Source organism: Bombina bombina, chromosome 4, assembly GCF_027579735.1.
Source record: "Bombina bombina isolate aBomBom1 chromosome 4, aBomBom1.pri, whole genome shotgun sequence".
Classification (NCBI taxonomy): Eukaryota; Metazoa; Chordata; class Amphibia; order Anura; family Bombinatoridae; genus Bombina; species Bombina bombina.
The window spans coordinates 391,652,534-391,674,967 of NC_069502.1; the positions used below are offsets into that span (position 1 = coordinate 391,652,534).

Here is a 22,434-nt window from a genome sequence, read left to right on the forward strand (position 1 = left end):
TCTTATTTTAAGCCCTAATGATCGAAGCATTGTAGTAATGGCAATACAGTCAAATGGATCTATCGCAGGATCGAAATTGCTGGTGAAAGTTTAAAAAGGGCTGAAATCGGTGTTTGAAGGCAGTCTAGCCGAGAGCCGTTTTACTATACATCTCAGTGGGTGGCCATGCTATTCTGAAAATGGTTAAATTTTCAAAGCAACATCTCGACCTTTATTAAAAATGTAATGTAAAGGATCCATTTTACACATGTTATACATGTGCATTGCCTAATTTGTGCATTCGAGAGACAACCAAATAAACGAACAGCAGCCTACACAAATTAAAAGACTAAGGAAAGAATTTAAGAATGTATTAATGAAAATCTTTAATACATTTGTTTATTCCTTATTCTTTTATTGCAAGATGTGCAACCCAATAAACCTGCTACAGCCCTACAATATTAACCTCATACAGTGCCATAATCCCCACCGCAACATAACCCCACTACAATATAAACCCTTACAGTGCCACTAGGCCCACTGCAAGCTAACCCCACTACACTAGTAACCCCTTAGCTGCTAACCCACCAACACCACTAACCTAAGACCCCCTAAGTTAAGCAGAACTATATATAATAGTTGTAAAGATTTGCTATGAATCAGGAAAATGTTTTATATATATATATATATATATATATATATATATATTTGTATGCAAAAGTTTAGGAACCCTGATAATTTCCATGATTTTCTTGTATAAATAATTGGGTGTTTGGATCAGCAATTTCATTTTGATCTATCAAATAACTGAAGGACACAGTACTATTTCAGTAGTTAAATAAGGTTTTTTGGATTAACAGAAAATGTGCAATATGCATCAAAACGAAATTGGACAGGTGCATAAATTTGGACACCCTTGTCATTTTGTTGATTTGAATACCTGTAACTACCTAGCACTGATTAATTGGACAACACAATTGGTTTGGTGAGCCCATTAAGTCTTTAACTTCATAGACAGATGCATCCAATCACGAGAAAAGGTATTTAAGGTGGCCAATTGCAAGTTGTTGTTCTTTTTGACTCTCCTCTGAAGAGTGGCAACATGGGGGCCTCAAAACAACTCTCAAATGACCTGAAAACAAAGATTGTTTAACATTATGGTTTAGGGGAAGGCTACAAAAAGCTATTGCAGAGATTTAAGATGTCAGTGTCCATTGTGAGGAACATAGTGAGGAAATGGAAGACCACAGGCACAGTTCTTGTTAAGGCCAGAAGTGGCAGGCCAAGTAAAATATCGGAGAGGCAAAGGCAAAGGATGGTGAGAATGGTCAAAAACAGCCCACAGACCACCTCCAAAGACCTACAACATCATCTTGCTGCAGATGGCGTCACTGTGCATTGTTCAACAATTCAGTGCACATTGCACATTGCACAAGGAGAAGCTGTATGGGAGAGTGATGTGGAAGAAGTTTTTTCTGCACACACGCCACATACAGAGTCGCTTGAGGAATGCAAACGCACATTTGTACAAGTCAGATTCATTTTGGAAGAAGGTGCTGTGGACTGATGAAACAAAGGGGCGTTATGCATGGCGGCAAAAGAGCACAGTGTTCCAAGACAAACACTTGACACCCACAATAAATTTTGATGGATGTTCCATCATGCAGTGGGGCTGTGTGGCCGGTGCCAGTACTGGGAATTAAAGTTGAGGGTTGTATCGATTCCACTCAATATCAGCAGATACTTGAGAATAATTTTGAGGAATCAGTCACAAAGTTGAAGTTAAGCCGGGGCTGGATATTTCAACAAGACAACGACCTAAAACACTGCTCATAATCTACTCTGGCATTTATGCAGAGGAACTAGTACAACGTTCTGGAATGGCCATCCCAGTCCCCAGACCTGAATATCATTGAAAATCTGTGGGGTGATTTGAAGCGGGCTGTCCATGATCAGTAACCATCAAACCTAACTGAACTGGAGATGTTTTACAAGGATAAATGGTCCAAGATACCTTCATCCAGAATCCAGACACATTACAGGCTATAGGAAGCATCTAAAGGCTGTTATTTCTGCTAAAGGAGGCTCTACTAAATATTGATGCAATATTTCTTTTGGGGTGCCCAAATTTATGCACCTGTCTAATTTCGTTTTGATGCATATTGCAAATTTTTTGTTAATCCAATAAACCTCATTTCACTACTGAAATATTACTGTGTCCTTCAGTTATTTAATAGATCAAAATGAAATTGCTGAACCAATCACCCAATTATTTATAAATGAAAATAATAGAAATTGTCAGGGGTGCCTACACATATATATACACATACATTTTGCTATCAGGTTTACTTCCCAAGAAAACAAAAGTGTAGGCTTCTATACCTGTTTTTATATACAAATTAGTAACTGAGAGCTCATTTATTTCTGTGTTTTTCTGTAAAAAGCTCAGTAAGATGTAGAATTCAATGGTTGTTCTAAACTATAACAGCAGCGTAATGATTATGACTTTAAATCCTTTAGTCACACACACACACACATTGCACACACATACATAAATACTCATGACCCCATACACCAGAACCACTGCACCTTGATTTGAGCTCGCCTTTTGATACTCTAAACTGTTATAGTCTAGAACAACCATTGAATTCTACATCTTACTGAGCTTTTTACAGAAAGACACATAAATAAATGAGCTCTCAGTTACTAATTTGTATATAAAAACAGGTATAGAAGCCTACACTTTTGTTTTCTTGGGAAGTAAACCTGATAGCAAAATGTGTGTGTGTGTGTGTGTGTATGTGTATGTGTGTATGTATGTATGTATGTATATATATATATATATATATATATATATATATATATATATATATATATATATATATATATATATATATATATATATACATAAACTGTATATATATATATATATATATATACACACACACACATACACATTTAATATGCAAAAAGCTAAAGTTGTTTCCAAAGTACAATCTGCATGGGCTGTTAAAACATATACATTAACATATAATTTGTGGGTGTAACATAGAAAGATACTGATGTCTAACTGCAAGGTTTGTCAAAATCTAAAAAAAATTCAAGACACGTTAAAATGACACAGCAGTGAAAGGGTTAACATGCATTTTCTCACAGTTCCAAGCTTATTTGGAGCAGATTATTCATAATTCAAGGGGTCTTAGCTTAAAGAGGTTTAAAATTGTGTCAAACAATATTTTGGGATGAAGATCAGAATAAGAATAAAGAAATAACAGGGCATCTCTTGAAAGAGGATTAAAAAAGGGAACTAATTTTGGGTGGGGGCCTCATAATTCTTGTACTGGCTTAGCGACACTTGGGTCAGTTGGGCAGGGATCCCTTCTTATTGTGGGAGTACTGATATTAGCTTGTAGTGTGGGTGTTTTGAGTGAAAGCTGTGTCATTTGTGATTAATTAAAACAGTGGTTTGTTTGTAGATGAGACATTTGACACAAAGTGGTTTAATTTGGCACAGTATAAAAGTGATTAATTAATAGTATATCAATTAGTTACAGACATCATTGCAGGGATAGAAGGTTAATGTGATATAGGTAGTGTGAATAAAGGTGAAATGTGTGGGATATTTGCAAATCCCTGAAGTTATTTCTAATCACATTTTTATTGTAGAAAATGCTTCACACATTATTAGATGGCACTGAGTGTCCATTAAGCTATTTGGAGAAAACTGATAATTGGAAAAAAGGTTTTAAGCTCATGGAAAAGTAGGGTTTCATGTCCATAGAACAGTGATTAAAGAGTTTTTGGGTGTATTAGTATAGGATTTGGAATGTATTCCCTGTTTAAGTATTTCCGTGGTTAATGTCTTCTGAAGTCATCTGCTAAGTACTGAAAATGTGGCTTAGTATATAGATTTTGAAGGCTTGGTATTTTAAAATTTCTCACTGAACCATATTATCCTATCAGATAAAACAATTAGCGCTGTTGTTTAGCTAATCAACAGTTACACATCTTTGAAAAAAGCTGTCTAAAATATACCAGTTCTAATAACACATATAAATATCTACCCAATGATACTAATGTACCCAAATAGTCAAATTTCTTTCTAACATCCCCCTTTTGCTATGTTTTGCATCTCCTTATACATCAAATTTCCTGCAAATTATATAGGAAACACATTTAAAAATACTGGTGTTTTTATTAATCAAATCTTATGTCAGTTGTTTTTTTTCTGTTTATAATCTACCTTGCTAGTTTTTAAATATTATGCACTGTTGCCCTGATTTCCACCCAGCTACTTTCCCTGTCACTGCTATTTGATATGGTTGCAGCAGAAAACAATGTAGTGCAGTGGTTCTCAACCAAAGTGACCTCAAGGCCCGGTAAATTTTAGCTGGACATGTCCAGGGCCCTTTCTTTGGCCCTTAATGTTGGGGGTCCTGGCTCTGGAGGTTGATGGGCCTGTTGGGATTAGGGCAGGGAGGCTACCATGTTCATTTGCATGAATTTGAATACATTTGGGTCAGTGTGAGACAGTTTTCCTGGGGCCTTGATTGGTCTCAGTCTGCCCTTGGTGTGCAGGGGGGTAAGAGTGTGCAGTGGGGGCATGACAGGTCAGGGCCCACCAGCAGGGCTATCACGGCCCGGTACTGGACCACGGCCCGACTGTTGAGAAACCAGGATGTAGTGTATCCTTTCTGTTCAGTTATGGTCCACTGGAGTGGCTGTAAAACGGTGGGAATAAAACAGCTAAAAAAAGCATAGTAGATATTTATCCATGAGCAATCATCACTTGAAAAGAAAAAAGTCAAACTGATATGCTAAGCAATAACTATATACTGGTATTACAAGTTAAAAGTAAACTCTATCTCTTGAGCACAATTCAAAATCATATTTTATGCAATATTCATATTTAATAATGTGTTATACTGTGTATTTACTGGAAACATTTCACATTCCAATGTTCTGCACATATCAGAATATGTTCTAAGTATTTGTAAACATATATTCCCATATATATCTGTATATATATTGTACAAAAATACCATTTTATATATATATATATATATATATATATATATATATATATATATATATATATATATTTATTTATGAACAATATATTGTGCTATGTGCAGAACATTGAAATGTGAAATATTCATATTTTCATTTCAGGTTAGCGCACATGAGAATACACAATCGGATCGCGCGTGCAAGTTCGGCTTTTTGCATGTGTTGGGTTTCGGAGAGCAATATCTTTTTACTCGTTATGAGTGCAACCCGACGCATGCAACAATTTCACTTCTAGCACAATTAGTGATCTAGTGGAAGAGCTAAATAGCGCTCCACAAGTAATTGGGCCCAAAATCTGTGGGGTGGGGTTCCTACCAGTTTACATATATGCTATTTTAATTACATTTAATTATTTTCATAAAACAAATGAGCATTTTAGGTATTTAAGATTTATTCAACCTAATTTGTAAACAAGGAGCATGCATAATAATGCATATTTGTCTACATGGCCATATGTTGTGTACTTGCAATGTATCAAGTGGTATCAAGTGGTACTGATATGTAATCGTAACTCTGTAGGTTTATTAAAAGGGATAGGAAAGACAAAATTAAACTTGCATGATTCAGAAAGAGCATGTCCTTTTATAACACTTTTATTTTCAATTGTGCTTTATAATCTTGGAATCTCTTGTGCTAGCTGCTGATTGGTGCTGCACACATCTATCTCCTGTGATTGACTAACTGTATGTGTTCAGCTAGCTGCCAGAAGTGCAGTGTTGTTCCTTCAAGCATATTAGGCACAATCTAACAAGGCCCATGCATAGGGCTAGAAATCTGAAGGACCAGCAGACAATCTCCCAGGGCTGCTGTCAGTCACCGTATGTCATCACACACTGTTGTGTTAAACTTAGATTACTGTTGTGCAAGCTTTTTCTTATTTGCCACGGTTAATTAAAAAAATGTCCCCCCAATAGCCCCTCAAAATAAAGAGTATAGTTCCTTTTTAATAATTAAAAATATGAGCATTTTTTTATATTACTGCACGGAGTAGTTTTTAGGGGTTAAAGTGAGCGGATGTGGGGTGTTAGAAAAAAACTGGCACTGAAAAACAGAATTTATGCTTACCTGATAAATTACTTTCTCCAACGGTGTGTCCGGTCCACGGCGTCATCCTTACTTGTGGGAATATCTCTTCCCCAACAGGAAATGGCAAAGAGTCTCAGCAAAGCTGGCCATATAGTCCCTCCTAGGCTCCGCCCACCCCAGTCATTCGACCGACGGACAGGAGGAAAAATATAGGAGAAACCATATGGTACCGTGGTGACTGTAGTTAGAGAAAATAATTCATCAGACCTGATTAAAAAACCCGGGCGGGCCGTGGACCGGACACACCGTTGGAGAAAGTAATTTATCAGGTAAGCATACATTCTGTTTTCTCCAACATTGGTGTGTCCGGTCCACGGCGTCATCCTTACTTGTGGGAACCAATACCAAAGCTTTAGGACACGGATGAAGGGAGGGAGCAAATCAGGTTACCTAAACGGAAGGCACCAAGGCTTGCAAAACCTTTCTCCCAAAAATAGCCTCCGAAGAAGCAAAAGTATCAAATTTGTAAAATTTGGCAAAAGTGTGCAGTGAAGACCAAGTCGCTGCCTTACATATCTGATCAACAGAAGCCTCGTTCTTGAAGGCCCATGTGGAAGCCACTGCCCTAGTGGAGTGAGCTGTGATTCTTTCAGGAGGCTGCCGTCCGGCAGTCTCGTAAGCCAATCGGATGATGCTTTTAAGCCAAAAGGAAAGAGAGGTAGAAGTCGCTTTTTGACCTCTCCTCTTACCAGAATAGACGACAAACAGAGAAGATGTTTGTCTGAAATCTTTTGTAGCTTCTAAATAGAATTTTAGAGCACGGACTACGTCCAAATTGTGTAACAAACGTTCCTTCTTTGAAACTGGATTCGGACACAAAGAAGGTACAACTATCTCCTGGTTAATATTTTTGTTAGAAACAACCTTTGGAAGGAAACCAGGCTTAGTACGCAAAACCACCTTATCTGCATGGAACACCAGATAGGGCGGAGAACACTGCAGAGCAGATAACTCTGAAACTCTTCTAGCAGAAGAAATAGCAACCAAAAACAAAACTTTCCAAGATAACAACTTAATATCTATGGAATGTAGAGGTTCAAACGGAACCCCTTGAAGAACTGAAAGAACTAGATTTAAACTCCAGGGAGGAGTCAAAGGTCTGTAAACAGGCTTGATCCTAACCAGAGCCTGAACAAATGCTTGAACATCCGGCATAGCTGCCAGTCGTTTGTGTAGTAAGACAGATAAAGCAGAAATCTGTCCCTTTAGAGAACTCGCAGATAATCCTTTATCCAAACCTTTTTGCAGAAAGGAAAGAATCTTAGGAATTTTTACCTTATTCCAAGGGAATCCCTTGGATTCACACCAGCAGATATATCTTTTCCATATTTTATGGTAAATCTTTCTAGTTACCGGTTTTCTGGCCTAAACCAGAGTATCAATCACCGAATCTGAAAACCCACGCTTTGATAGAATCAAGCGTTTAATCTCCAAGCCGTCAGCTGGAGGGAGACCAGATTTGGATGTTCGAATGGACCCTGAACAAGAAGGTCCTGTCTCAAAGGTAGCTTCCATGGTGGAACCGATGACATATTCACCAGGTCTGCATACCAAGTCCTGCGTGGCCACGCAGGAGCTATCAAGATCACCGAGACCCTCTCCTGTTTGATCCTGGCTACCAGCCTGGGAATGAGAGGAAACGGTGGGAACACATAAGCTAGGTTGAAGGTCCAAGGCGCTACTAGTGCATCCACTAGAGTCGCCTTGGGATCCCTGGATCTGGACCCGTAGCAAGGAACCTTGAAGTTCTGACGAGACGCCATCAGATCCATGTCTGGAATGCCCCATAATTGAGTCAACTGGGCAAAAATCTCCGGGTGGAGTTCCCACTCCCCCGGATGGAATGTCTGACGACTCAGATAATCTGCTTCCCAGTTTTCCACACCTGGGATGTGGATCGCAGATAGATGGCAGGAGTGATTCTCCGCCCATTGTATTATTTTGGTTACTTCTTTCATCGCCAGGGAACTCCTTGTTCCCCCCTGATGATTGATATACGCAACAGTCGTCAGGTTGTCTGATTGGAATCTTATGAATCTGGCCTTTGCAAGCTGAGGCCAAGCCCTGAGAGCATTGAATATCGCTCTTAGTTCCAGAATGTTTATGGGGAGAAGAGACTCTTCCCGAGACCATAGTCCATGAGCTTTCAGGGATTCCCAGACCGCACCCCAGCCCACTAGACTGGCGTCGGTCGTGACAATGACCCACTCTGGTCTGCGGAAGCTCATTCCCTGGGATAGGTGGTCCAGGGATATCCACCAACGGAGTGAATCTCTGGTCTTCTGATCTACTTGAATCACTGGAGACAAGTCTGTATAGTCCCCATTCCACTGTTTCAGCATGCACAGTTGTAATGGTCTTAGATGAATTCGCGCAAAAGGAACTATGTCCATTGCTGCAACCATCAACCCTACTACTTCCATGCACTGAGCTATGGAAGGACGTGGAACAGAATGAAGAACTTGACAAGCGCTTAGAAGTTTTGACTTTCTGACATCTGTCAGAAAGATCCTCATTTCTAAGGAATCTATTATTGTTCCCAGGAAGGGAACTCTTGTTGACGGAGACAGAGAACTTTTTTCTATGTTCACCTTCCATCCGTGAGATCTGAGAAAGGCCAGAACGATGTCTGTATGAGCCTTTGCTTTTGAAAGGGACGACGCTTGTATTAGAATGTCGTCCAAGTATGGTACTACTGCAATGCCCCTCGGTCTTAGAACCGCTAGAAGGGACCTGAGTACCTTTGTGAAAATCCTTGGAGCAGTGGCTAATCCGAATGGGAGGGCCACAAACTGGTAATGTTTGTCCAGAAAGGCGAACCTTAGGAACTGATGATGTTCTTTGTGGATTGGAATATGTAGGTACGCATCCTTTAGATCCACGGTAGTCATAAATTGACCTTCCTGGATAGTGGGTAGAATCGTTAGAATGGTTTCCATTTTGAATGATGGTACCCTGAGAAATTTGTTTAGGATCTTTAAATCCAGAATTGGTCTGAAGGTTCCCTCTTTTTTGGGAACTACGAACAGATTTGAGTAAAATCCCATTCCTTGTTCCGTCATTGGAACTGGGTGTATCACTCCCATCTTTAGCAGGTCTTCTACACAATGTAAGAACGCCTGTCTCTTTATTTGGTTTGAGGATAAGTGAGACATGTGGAACCTTCCCCTTGGGGGTAGTTCCTTGAATTCCAGAAGATAACCCTGAGAAACTATTTCTAGCGTCCAGGGATCCTGAACATCTCTTGCCCAAGCCTGAGCAAAGAGAGAGAGTCTGCCCCCCACTAGATCCGGTCCCGGATCGGGGGCTACTCCTTCATGCTGTTTTGTTAGCGGTAGCAGGCTTCTTGGTCTGCTTACCCTTGTTCCAGCCTTGCATCGGTTTCCAGGCTGGTTTGGACTGTGAGGCATTACCCTCTTGCTTAGAGGATGCAGAATTTGAGGCCGGTCCGTTCCTGAAATTACGAAAGGAACGACAATTAGACTTATTCTTGGCCTTGAAAGGCCTATCTTGTGGGAGGGCGTGGCCCTTTCCCCCAGTGATGTCTGAGATAATCTCTTTCAATTCTGGTCCAAAGAGAGTTTTACCCTTGAAGGGGATGTTAAGCAATTTTGTCTTGGATGATACATCGGCTGACCAAGACTTTAGCCAAAGCGCTCTGCGCGCCACAATTGCAAACCCTGAATTTTTCGCCGCTAATCTAGCTAATTGCAAAGTGGCATCTAAAATAAAAGAGTTAGCCAACTTAAGTGCGTGAACTCTGTCCATAACCTCCTCATATGGAGTCTCTCTACTGAGCGACTTTTCTAGTTCCTCGAACCAGAACCACTCTGCTGTAGTGACAGGAACAATGCACGAAATGGGTTTTAGAAGGTAACCTTGCTGTACAAAAATCTTTTTAAGCAAACCTTCCAATTTTTTATCCATAGGATCTTTGAAAGCACAACTATCTTCGATAGGAATAGTAGTGCGCTTGTTTAGAGTAGAAACTGCCCCCTCGACCTTAGGGACTGTCTGCCATAAGTCCTTTCTGGGGTCGACCATAGGAAATAATTTCTTAAATATAGGAGGGGGAACAAAAGGTATGCCGGGCTTCTCCCACTCCTTATTCACTATGTCCGCCACCCGCTTGGGTATAGGAAAAGCGTCGGGGTGCACCGGAACCTCTAGGAACTTGTCCATCTTGCATAATTTTTCTGGAATGACCAAGTTGTCACAATCATCCAGAGTAGATAACACCTCCTTAAGCAGTGCGCGGAGATGTTCTAATTTAAATTTAAATGTCACAACATCAGGTTCAGCCTGTTGAGAAATTTTTTCTGAATCTGAAATTTCCCCATCTGACAAAACCTCCCTCATGGCCCCTTCAGATTGGTGTGAGGGTATGACAGAACAATTATCATCAGCGCCCTCCTGCTCTTCAGTGTTTAAAACAGAGCAATCGCGCTTTCTCTGATATGCAGGCATTTTGGATAAAATATTTGCTATGGAATTATCCATTACAACCGTCAATTGTTGCATGGTAATAAGCATTGGCGCGCTAGAAGTACTAGGGGCCTCCTGCGTGGGCAAAACTGGCATAGACACAGAAGGAGATGATGTACAACCATGTCTACTCCCTTCATCATCTTGGGCAATTTCATTATTTGTGGCAGTACTGTCCTTACTTTGTTTGGATGCTATGGCACAATTATCCCACAATTTTGAAGGGGGAGACACATTGGCTTTCATACATATAGAACATAGCTTATCTGAAGGCACAGACATGTTAAACAGGCTTAAACTTGTCAATAAAGCACAAAAACCGTTTTAAAACAAAACCGTTACTGTCTCTAAGTTTTAAACAGAGCACACTTTATTACTGAATATGTGAAAATATATGAAGGAATTGTTCAAAATTTACCAAAATTTCACCACAGTGTCTTAAAGCATTAAAAGTATTGCACACCAATTTTCAGAGCTTTAACCCTTAAAATAACGAAACCGGAGCCGGTTACAGATTTAACCCCTATACAGTCCCAGCTACAGCCTTTGCTGTGACTTTACCAAGCCCAGAGAGGAATACAATACCAATGACGCCTTCTAGGAACTTTTCCAACTACTCTCAGGTCCTCACACATGCATCTGCATGTCTTGCACTCAAAAACAACTGCGCAGTAATGGCGCGAAAATGAGGCTCAGCCTACAACTGGGAAGGCCCTTCCTGACTGGAAAAGGTGTCTAACATAGTGCCTGACGTTAAAAAACGTTCCCCAAGTTTATAAGTGTGAATTATCAGCATAAACATGTATAAAATGTCCAAATAAAGCAATCAATTTAGCCCATAAAAGTGTCTACCAGTTTTATAGCCCATATTAAGCCCTTTATTCTGTTTGAGACTAAGAAAATGGCTTACCGGTCCCCATGAGGGGAAATGACAGCCTTCCAGCATTACACAGTCTTGTTAGAAATATGTCTAGTCATACCTTAAGCAGAAAAGTCTGCTAACTGTTTCCCCCAACTGAAGTTACTTCATCTCAACAGTCCTATGTGGAAACAGCAATCGATTTTAGTTACTGTCTGCTAAAATCATCTTCCTCTCACAAACAGAAATCTTCATCTTTTTCTGTTTCAGAGTAAATAGTACATACCAGCACTATTTTAAAATAACAAACTCTTGATAGTAGAATAAAAAAACTACAACTAAACACCACATACTCTTAACCATCTCCGTGGAGATGTTGCCTGTGCAACGGCAAAGAGAATGACTGGGGTGGGCGGAGCCTAGGAGGGACTATATGGCCAGCTTTGCTGGGACTCTTTGCCATTTCCTGTTGGGGAAGAGATATTCCCACAAGTAAGGATGACGCCGTGGACCGGACACACCAATGTTGGAGAAAGTGCCTTTACATTGCGGTCTATAGGGACTGTGTTGCCACTTGAAATATATATATGTATATGCTTATATACATATATATTTATGTGTTAATATGTATATATATATATATATATATATATATATATATATATATAAATATATATATATATATAGGTTCTGTGCCGTGTCTATCTGCATCAGAACGAGGCTCACATTAGAGCCTTTGGAAGGGCGCTTTCGTGAGCACAAAGCTTCCATGCAATGTGAACGCAAGATCGCGTTCACATTCTGTTCAACTTATAATACCAGCACACATTTGTGTGTGCTGGTATTACAAGTGGAGCGAACATATTGCGCTTGCGAAGGCCCAATTTTGTGCTTCACTCGTAATCTAGGCCTGTAAATGGTAAGTTTTATGACTAATATTTTTTTCTTACTGGATAAACTATAAGATTCTAAAGATCAGGTACAAATTTAAATTGATGCAATGTTCTAGACCTTGAAATCTATTTTACAGTCTATACATGGAGCATGAGCTACTTCTATACAACTCAAGCAGAAACTGACGGTCTCCTGAGGCTTAGTGTTGGGTGGAAAATGATTTACTATTTCCATAGACCATAGAGTTAGTCATTGGGATTTAAAGAAAATAAGCACAGAGGAACGGAAGAAAAGTGATGGGAAGAAGGCAGCGTGGGATAAGGATACAGGGAACACAAAAATTGCTTCAGGAGGTAGTGAAAAAATGGGACAGTCCTAGAATCTGGAAGTATATCCCAATGTTCTGAAAAAGACTGAAGAGGAAAGAAGAGATGTGTGTAGCCTAAATAAATGCACTGAGTAATGGTGAGATTCTTAGGTGCGGCCTCATATAGTGTTCCTGCAGTGCTGGGGAGAATGAGAAAAATATTCAAGTAAAGCTTCATAGATGTGCAGAGACATTGCCCCCACTCACTTCAACCCCTAAAAACTGATTTGTACAGTTTTTTTTTTTTTTAATTAAAAAAAATGCAATTTTTTTTTTTAAATAAAAATCTACACTACTCTTAAATTTGGGGGAAATTGTGGCACAATTTGAAAATTAATCAGAAATCTGATCTCTGGTTAATTTTCGGAGCACTTATTACTACAGCGAACTTGCGGTAGCAATTCCCAGCCACTTGTAATGGCTGATTATTTAGTGTGTGACCGTAAACAGGAAAATTTGATAAATTAGCGCTCCACTTGTAATCTAGGCCTGTATTTGCAAAGAAAGTTTAACCTTACATTATAAAGTGATTTAACATTCTATGACATCAAATCTGAATAAAATAAAGTTTGAAAATAAAAATTATGAATTGTATTTCCTTTAAAATGCAGATTTATATTTTATTGCCAAATACTGTAGGAAGAAAATCAAATTTAAATTAAAAATCTTAATAAATGTTCTTCAGAATTTTTGCAAAGAACCCTTAAGACCTGAGACAGAGCCCCTTTAGGTAAGCTGTATTAAAACAAGGCAATCAACTCTGAATTAGCTCAATAAGTTTCAGGAGTTATTGGTGTTTCAGTCATGAGAAACATTATTACAGTATTTTTTGCTTAAGAAAATATGATATTGATTACTGTATGCTATACTTACACTGTAAGGTATAGTAAGCACAGAGAGTGTCCTTGATGTATCAGACAGATGTCATGAAAATGCACAATGTTCATGTGCTAAACTGATGATATATATTGTCATATATCTGCTTTTGATATTGCTGCAGAAGTAGATATAATAATGAAAATACAGGATGGAAATTCTGCCATGGGAAACTAAAGATTCTCACTTATTGTAATAATTTAGCAAATCCAAATGAGGATAATCATGTATAAATCATTATCTAAATACATATGTTTCCTGGGAATTTGTAATCACATTTTAGAGCTGTTGATAAGGGAGTATCCCCAGTTGTATTTTCTGTTATACTAACAGCATGTAAAAATCATACACATTATAAAACTTGTCATATTATGATTGGTGCTACTGAACTTATTCAGATATAGCAACTGATGATGCTGTTGAGGAAGCAAAAATACACAAACACACAAATACACAACATGGACATAACTTTGGAATGCTCTCTAGTACTAAAACTAGCATTATAACTGGTGTATGTTTGTGAAGTTTTAACATTATTGTTAAAGAATAATGTATTTGTATGTATTCTCTGATTTTTTATGTATTTGAAACAATTCTGAACAGCATACCTGCTGACCTTTAAACTAATCAAAAGAGGCCCATACAATCTTGAAATCATTCACATTATATACATTATGTAGTGCTGTATCTGATCTAGTTAGATGGGATACCCCTGAGCATAGCAGTGACACGCTCTACCTCATAATTTGTCCGGGCTCTTGATAGATCATTTAGGGCTAGATTACGAGTGGAGCGCCATTTTAACATGCGCCTGTAAAGGGGCAAATTTGCCGTTTACGTGCCCACGTTAAATAACCAATCATTACAAGTGGCTGGTTAATGTTCCTGCGAGCTTGTGGCTTCACTTAGCCATAGTGAAATTAACCAGAGGTCAGACCTCTGGTTAATGGAAAAAATGTGCCCCAATAGCCCCCCAAATAAAGAGGAAAAGTTCTTTAATCTAAAATGAAATCCTTATTTATTTATTTTTAAAAAAAATCTGCACAAAGCAATTATAAAGGCTTAAAGTGAGGGGATGTGGGGTATGCCTTTACATTGAGGTGCATAAGGACTGTTTTTTAACTGTAAATATATATATACTCTAGTGAAAGTGCTGAGTAGAGCTCCACTTGTAATCCGGCTCAAAATGTGTGTGTGGGGGGCAGTGTTCCCAACAGTTTGCATATATGGTATTTTAATTGCATTTAATTATTTTCATAAAACAAATGAGCATCTTACTTATTTAAGATTTATTCAACCTAATCTGTAAACAAGGAGCATGAATAATAACACATATTGTTCTACATGGCCATATGTTGCGTACTCGCAATGTACTTGGTACTGATATGTAATCGTAACTCTGTAGGGTTATTAAAGGGATAGGAAAGTCCAAATTAAACTTGCATGATTCAGATAGAGCAAGTCATTTTAAGACACTTTTAAATTCACTTATATATTCAAATGTCCTTTGTTTTCTTGGTATCCCTTGTGCTGGCTGCTGATTGGTGCCTGAATACATTTGCCTTTTGTGATTGGCTAAGTAGATGTGTTCAGCTAGCTGCCAGTAGTGCAGTGTTGTTCCTTCAGCAATGGATAACAAGAGAATGAAACAAATTTGATAACAGAAATAAATTGGAAAGTTGTTTGAAATTGTATGTTCTATCCGAATTATGAAATTAAATTTTGAGATTTTCTGTCCCTTTAATTACAGTACTATTAGTAGTTTAATCCATGTAAATGTTATTGTCTGCACCAGTCTAAGGTTTATTTGACATACACCGAGATCTGTAAAGCTAATCCTAGCTCATTAGACATGACATAAATTGTACCTGATCTCTGTGGTTTTCGCCAGGTGTGTATTAGGCATATTCTAACAAGGCCGATGCATAGGGCTGCAAATTTGAAGGACCAGCCGACAATCTCCCAAGGCTGTTGTCAGTCACCGTATGTGATCACAAACTGTTGTGTTAAACTTAGATTACTGGTGTGCCAGCTTTTTCTTATTTGCCATGTATGACTTATCTGTGCTGTGCTAGCTGAAAGTGTAGAAATAATGCATGTCTGTAAAACTGAATGGGAACTGAGTATAAAATTACAGTGAGTAATTACAGCGCACTAATTTTACTTGCGCCTGTAAAAGGGCTAATTTATGGACGCACATAAAATAATTAGCCATTACAAGTGGCTGGTTAATGTTACAGAGAGCTTGCAGTAGCACTTTGTGCTTGGAAAATTTACCAGAGGTCAGAAAAAAAATAAAAAAATGTTGCCCCAATAGCCCCCAAAATAGAGAGGACAGTTCTTTAATCTAAAATAAAAAGATAAGCATCTTTATTTTAATTTTTAAATCTGCACAAAGCAGTTATAAGAGGTTAAAGTGAGGGGATGTGGGGTGTTTGAAGAAAAAAAAAAAGCACTGAAAGTGCCTTTAAATTGAGGTGAACGGGGACTGTGTTTTTACTGTAAATATATATGCTTATGTATATATATATATATATATATATATATATATATGCATGTGTTAATTTGTGTATATACACATATATACACATAAATATATATGTATATATTCATATGTATATATATTTTTATTTTGCTGCACAACGCTGCCCAAATTGCCCCCTGTACTGCACTAGTTGCTTTGCTGTGATTGACAGCATGAGAACGAGGCTTCCATTGGAGCCTATGTAAGCGTGCTCTTGTGAGCGCAAAAGCTTCCAGCCAATGCAAATGTTCTCATTGCGTCTAACTTTTGTAACACCAGTGCACATTTACTTCAATCGAGGGCGCTATTGAAAAAAACAACTAACAGTTATCGCTTGCGCAATAACCAGACACCCTATTAAGGACCAGATTACAAGTTAGGTTGCGAAATTGCTCTTTGCGAGCGTGATATTTGCATTCCACTCAGTAATACCAGTGCATGCAAATTTGCACTGGTATTACAAGTTGAGTGCAATGCGAATGCGACCTCGTTTGCATTGCATCATGGAAACTTGCTATTGGCTCTGATAGACAACGGCACAGAACCTAGCGTAGTGAAGAGAGTACGCCGCGCAGTGTTGGGCAGCAATGTTTAAACATATATGAATATATACATATATATTTATGTGTTTATATGTGTATATAAACATATTCAGAATGCAACAAAAGGTAATCCAGTTGGTACTTCTGGTTAAAAAGTAAAATTTATTTGGTTTTCTAAAAGCAGCAATTTCATATTGCAAAATTCAAAAATCCATGGTAAAAGACCAATGCAATCAGGCCTAACGCGTTTAAGCTCAGCAGAGCCGTACTCATAGACCTCTCTTTATACACATATTAGCACATAAATATGTATTATGTATATACATATATATTAACAGTGATAATACATTCCACATAGACTGCAATGTAAAGGCCCTTTCCAGGGGCGTTTTTTTTTTTTCTTACACCCCACATCCGCTCACTTTAACCCCTTATAACTGCTGTGTGAAGTTATTTTAATAGGGGAAAAAAAAGATGGTCATATTTTTTATTTTTAAAAAGGAAATGTACACTTTATTTTGTGGGCAATTGGAAGACATTTTTTGAATTAACCAGAGGTCTGACCTCTGGTTAATTTTCATAGCGCAAAGTGCTACCACAAGCTTGCAGTAGGATTAACTAGCCACTCGTAATGGCTGGTTATTTAACGTGCATTTACGGGCGCACGTTAAATTAGTTATTTGTATTTTAAATAGATATTCACATAAGCAAAATATATACCTATACCTATATATCTATATGAATAGATATACAGGAATGGGTATATATAGATATATGGGTATAGATAAATATTTTGCATTTATATCACTATATATATATATATATAGAACATGAAAGCAGAAACACATACTATATATATATATATATATATATATATATATATATATTTATATATATATATATAAAATATTTTTTTTTCTATGTGAAGAACATGGAATGTAAAATATGCATAACACGCTTTGGGTTTCGCACTGTAGGTACACACATGAAGAATTAGTTATCTAAGGAGCATTATGTAAATATTTAATGTAAAATATTGAAACTATATTAATAAATATTATTAATAATTAATATAGTTAATGAAAAATATACATTTATATTTAATGATTTTTTAGAATAATTAATAACATCTATAATAATTATTGACATTAATTATGAATATTTTTCAATCTTTTATATTTAATAAATACATAACAAGTGTTCAGGTTTTGCACATATAAAAATACCCCCCCCCCCCCCCCAAAAAAAAAAACATCCTTATTAAAATGTTATTTCTATTTTTGTAATTATCTTATTTCTCTTACAATGGTAACTGAGTTTCTGAAATATGTTTTTGGAACTATCTAAGAAAATGTATCCTTTCTCTGTTCCACATTGGATTTACTATACACTGAAACTGTAAAATTATATGATAAACCTAAATTTCAAATCACTTTGGATGCTCAGAAAGAATAACAAACCTGATTAAATTAGTTCATTTCTAAAAGCAAACAAGTGTGTCTCTATTACTAATTTAGTGATATATTCTGGATATGAGTTTTCCGCAAAACAAAAGTGTATAAAGATTTAAATAGAGTTTATGTACAATATAGCTACAACCTCAAAACACAACATCCTAACACACAATCCATGATTACAGATTGATATTGCCTGACATTTTTGCTGAATTCTTAATTACTCCTTCTTGACATGCAAGTGAAATCAATCATAGCCGAACAAAATAATCAAATGATGAAGCAATTTAAATAGTTTGAAATAACCTAGATGAGTTCATCAGGTGTAGCTGAGCAAATCTATTCTTTTGGGGATTGAGAAGTGGTGAACTCTGTCATAATAACACATTTACATATTTACCTAACCATAAAAACACTAATAATGTCTTGCAGCAATTGGATACACACCTGCTGCAATAACCCAGCTGTTCCTTCTAGATCTGGAGTTTACTTAGAAGTTCAGTGAAGTCTGCTTGAGCAGAAAAATACTGTACAAGTAGTAGGATATTATTACAAGCCTATTTCAAACCAAATTATGGATAAACATAAATATATATGATTATAGTTAATTTGTGTGTTTTGACATGATAAATAGGATTACTACTCATGTGTGGTAAATTAATTTAACTGATGTCAAAGTTGTTGGATCTCAGCACAAAAATGTGACTGTGCTCCAGTTTGAAAGATTTACTTCAGGTTAAACAGAATACACTTTTTTGGTACATATGGTAGATGCACAAAAAAGGGGTTTAGTAACTGGCACTGTGTAAGTATTAAGGAGCATATGATTAGATAGAAACTATGTAGATACAAAAGTTTCCACCTACAGTGCTACTTTGTCTCTAAATGTTACATATTCACAATTAATCTACATATGGTAGATATTACCAGTCCCTTATCTCCTGGTTAGAAAATATTTTCAACTCCTTCGTTCCACAGTAGTTTAGTAGTATGGCACAAAAATATTAAGTAAAATTAATGTCTTCTTTTGTGGCTTAAAAGAGCTCTAATTTTACAAAACTCTTACCCACAGTGTATCTTTTTCACATGTATTTAAATTAATTTACTAATTTGCTATTTGTCTTTTTATACTTTTGAACATAAAACAGCTATGAAGCTACATTTTTAAACAGTAGGTGTTTGAGACAGAATAATGTAGGATTAGATATTAACACTTTGGAAACATTCAAAGTGCCCAATAACTTTATATAAAAAAAAAACAGCACCACTTCAATATAGACAGACTTCATGCAGCAAACCAGAAGCCAATGAGTGTAGGACAGAATGTCTTCACCTAAATGACACACCACACACTCAATATCACGGCCATCCACACTGCCAGGATTCCAATTAAAGTGAAATAGTAAACAGCAAGCACCAATATTAATATTAAATACAAAACACATTAAAAATAAAAACATTAAAAACAAGATTTCATATTATAGAAAGGGGGTAGCAGAGCATATGTGTTTCATACGTACAAGCCGTACTTGATCACTGCAAGTGTGTGTGGAGTAGCCTTTCCTTAAATACCTACACCTAAACATAAAAACATTGACCCTTTCCTAAATGAATTGCATTTAAACCTTAACATAATTAATACTAAAGGTGTTCTTGTATTCAAAATAATATCCATTGGACTTCCTTATGGTTAAGGATCTTCCCTGTTTACATAATGATGCAACAGCGCTGCGGAATCTGTTGGCGCTCTACAAATACCTGCTAATAATAATAGGCTATGCCCTTAGTTTCAAGCAATAAGATAAAAGCATTAAGTATATATATTAAAATGTCTTACTAAAGGGCAAAACATCTGTTTTATGATGTGATCCAAAACTCTCTTTCAGATCTCCTCACTTTGCTAACTGTAGCACCTCTGCAGGTCAAAAGATAAATTACAACACAAGTTTTTTAAATAACTTATGTTGTAACTGGTTAAACATGATTAAAACATCCTTCCTTCCTTACATATTGTCCCCTAACATTTAAAAACATTTTATAATAAAAGTACAAGTTTTAGTGGCTATGGCAGACGATGCATAATTACTCGATGTTTTGGTTTTTTTGCAACAAATTCTTGCTTATCTCTGTCAATGCTGGATCTATAGTCAAACTAGTCAATGAACCCTGAATGATATTACATATTTGTTTGTGTGCAGGTATTTAAGGAGAGGATACTTCACATCCACTAACAGTAATCAAGTATGGCTTGTACTTATGAAATGTGTATGAAAAGTGTGGGTGGTTCAATACTGCTTTTCTATAATGTTTCTATGAATCCTTTTTACATTTTTCAATACATTTTGTATTTTATATTATCATTAGTGTTTGTTTGTACTCTTTTTTACTTTAGTTGTAATCCAGGGAGACTGATGGCATTGATATTGAACAATAACCTTTATTCTTACATTTAAATAAAAATACATAGTTTTTGGCTATGGGGATTCTGATACCTTTATTTTGTTTTATCCAGATTTGCAAAAAATGCCAGATTTTATAAACTAATTTGACTCCTTGCACAGCTGTTAAATCATATTTCGACACTGTGAAATAAGCTTGCAAAGTTAATGATGCCGAATATGTGGGAGCTTTACAAACAACTGATAATAATAATAATAATAATAATAAGTCTCATTACTAACATCTTAGGAATCTTTTTAAAAAGATCTGATGAAATAGACAACTCAGAGAAGAATCTTCAAGCCAGATGATCATAAAACATAAGTCAGTAGTTACTTTTTTATAGTCAAGTCATAAGTTGCATAAGTAGGTTCAAGTGGGATACCTGCACTTTATATATTAACTCAAGTACACAGTATCAAGAAATGAACACATATGGGTGATACCTTTTATTAAGATATGTTGGGCAAAGTTAGCAAAATTAAAACACAGGTATTACATTAAATTGCACTCCCTATGGAATTGAGGGAGAAATGCTATGGCACATATAAGCCTTCTTTTTAACTTTTTGTTCTTTTCTGTCTTTTATATTTTAATTAATTTGAATTACTCTAAAAATGTCTCTAATTACTAATTGTATCACTTCTAATATATATCATGTTGCATACATCTCTTACAAATGGTAACTTAAACATTATGAATTAAAACATTAGACAAATAAGGGCATATTTTAAAGTAATTTACGGAGAGAGAAAAAAACAAAACTTGCAAGATTTAAAAAAAAAAAAAGAAGGTACTAAATATTGGTAGAGACTTTTTCAAAACATATGGCAATAACATTCTTTAAGGGAAAGCCATCATTTGATATTTTTTTAATTAGTAATTATTAATGGGAATCCTACACAATGAATTTCTACCACATTTTGTGACTGTGAAAGGTCATAAAAAGTTATACTATATCTGGTATGTGCAAGGCGCAAAAATAATGTTAATACATACATATTCAATAAATATGCTGAAATATATTCTAATTAATTAGTTCAGCTGCTAAAAATGAGAGTGAGCATTCATTAATTAAAATTAAAGGTCATACTTGGTTGACTTTTTCCCCTCAACTCATCTTTTATGTAAATATGTAATTAAATCAGTCTGAAATGAGAATCTGTATGTCTGATATATATATATATATATATATATATATATATATATATATATATATACACACACACACACACATACATACACACACACATACATACATACACACACACACACAACCTCCAAAGAACAATTGTAGGTAATTGAATTCACTTTATGGTTAGTTAGAACAGTTTAACCAGATTAACCAGATTTATATAACTTTACATGCATAATACAAGATTAAGCTACATGTTTGTTTGTTTTACAGTAGCTGGAAATTAAAATGTGATTCACGTATACCATTTATGAAGGTTAAATGGTATTATTAAAAAGTTAACAGCTGTTAATGTCAAGCTAAGTTCTTACCAAGAATGTGATGTGAATTAAATTTAAAACCTTGAAAATGGTAAATGTCAGCGTAATTATACAGATTGTATTCAATGTAGGTACATGTCAAATAACTGGCTAGTGAAAATACAATTATTTAAATTAATCTGCAGTGTGATTAAAGCTGAGATCATATTTCTCAATAAATGCTGGTCTAGTGCCTCTGATAAATGTTGCAGATCTGATCTGCCTTTGACAAACTGAGTAGAGGGATTCTGTTGCTGTTACATTGCAAAAATACCAAAGAAAAGCAAAGCAAAGGAAATCTGACAAGGAAACACTCACATGGTTACAAGCTGCATGGTAGTGCATTTACATCATGTGGGAAATAG

The 22,434-nt window shown here is 36.4% G+C and overlaps 1 protein-coding gene across 1 annotated transcript in view; it reads right to left on the bottom strand.

The window, feature by feature from the left end:
- Positions 1–22,434, bottom strand: part of PEX5L (peroxisomal biogenesis factor 5 like) — a 693,590-nt gene that overhangs the window by 670,330 nt on the left and 826 nt on the right. The gene's annotated exons all lie outside the window — the stretch shown is intronic.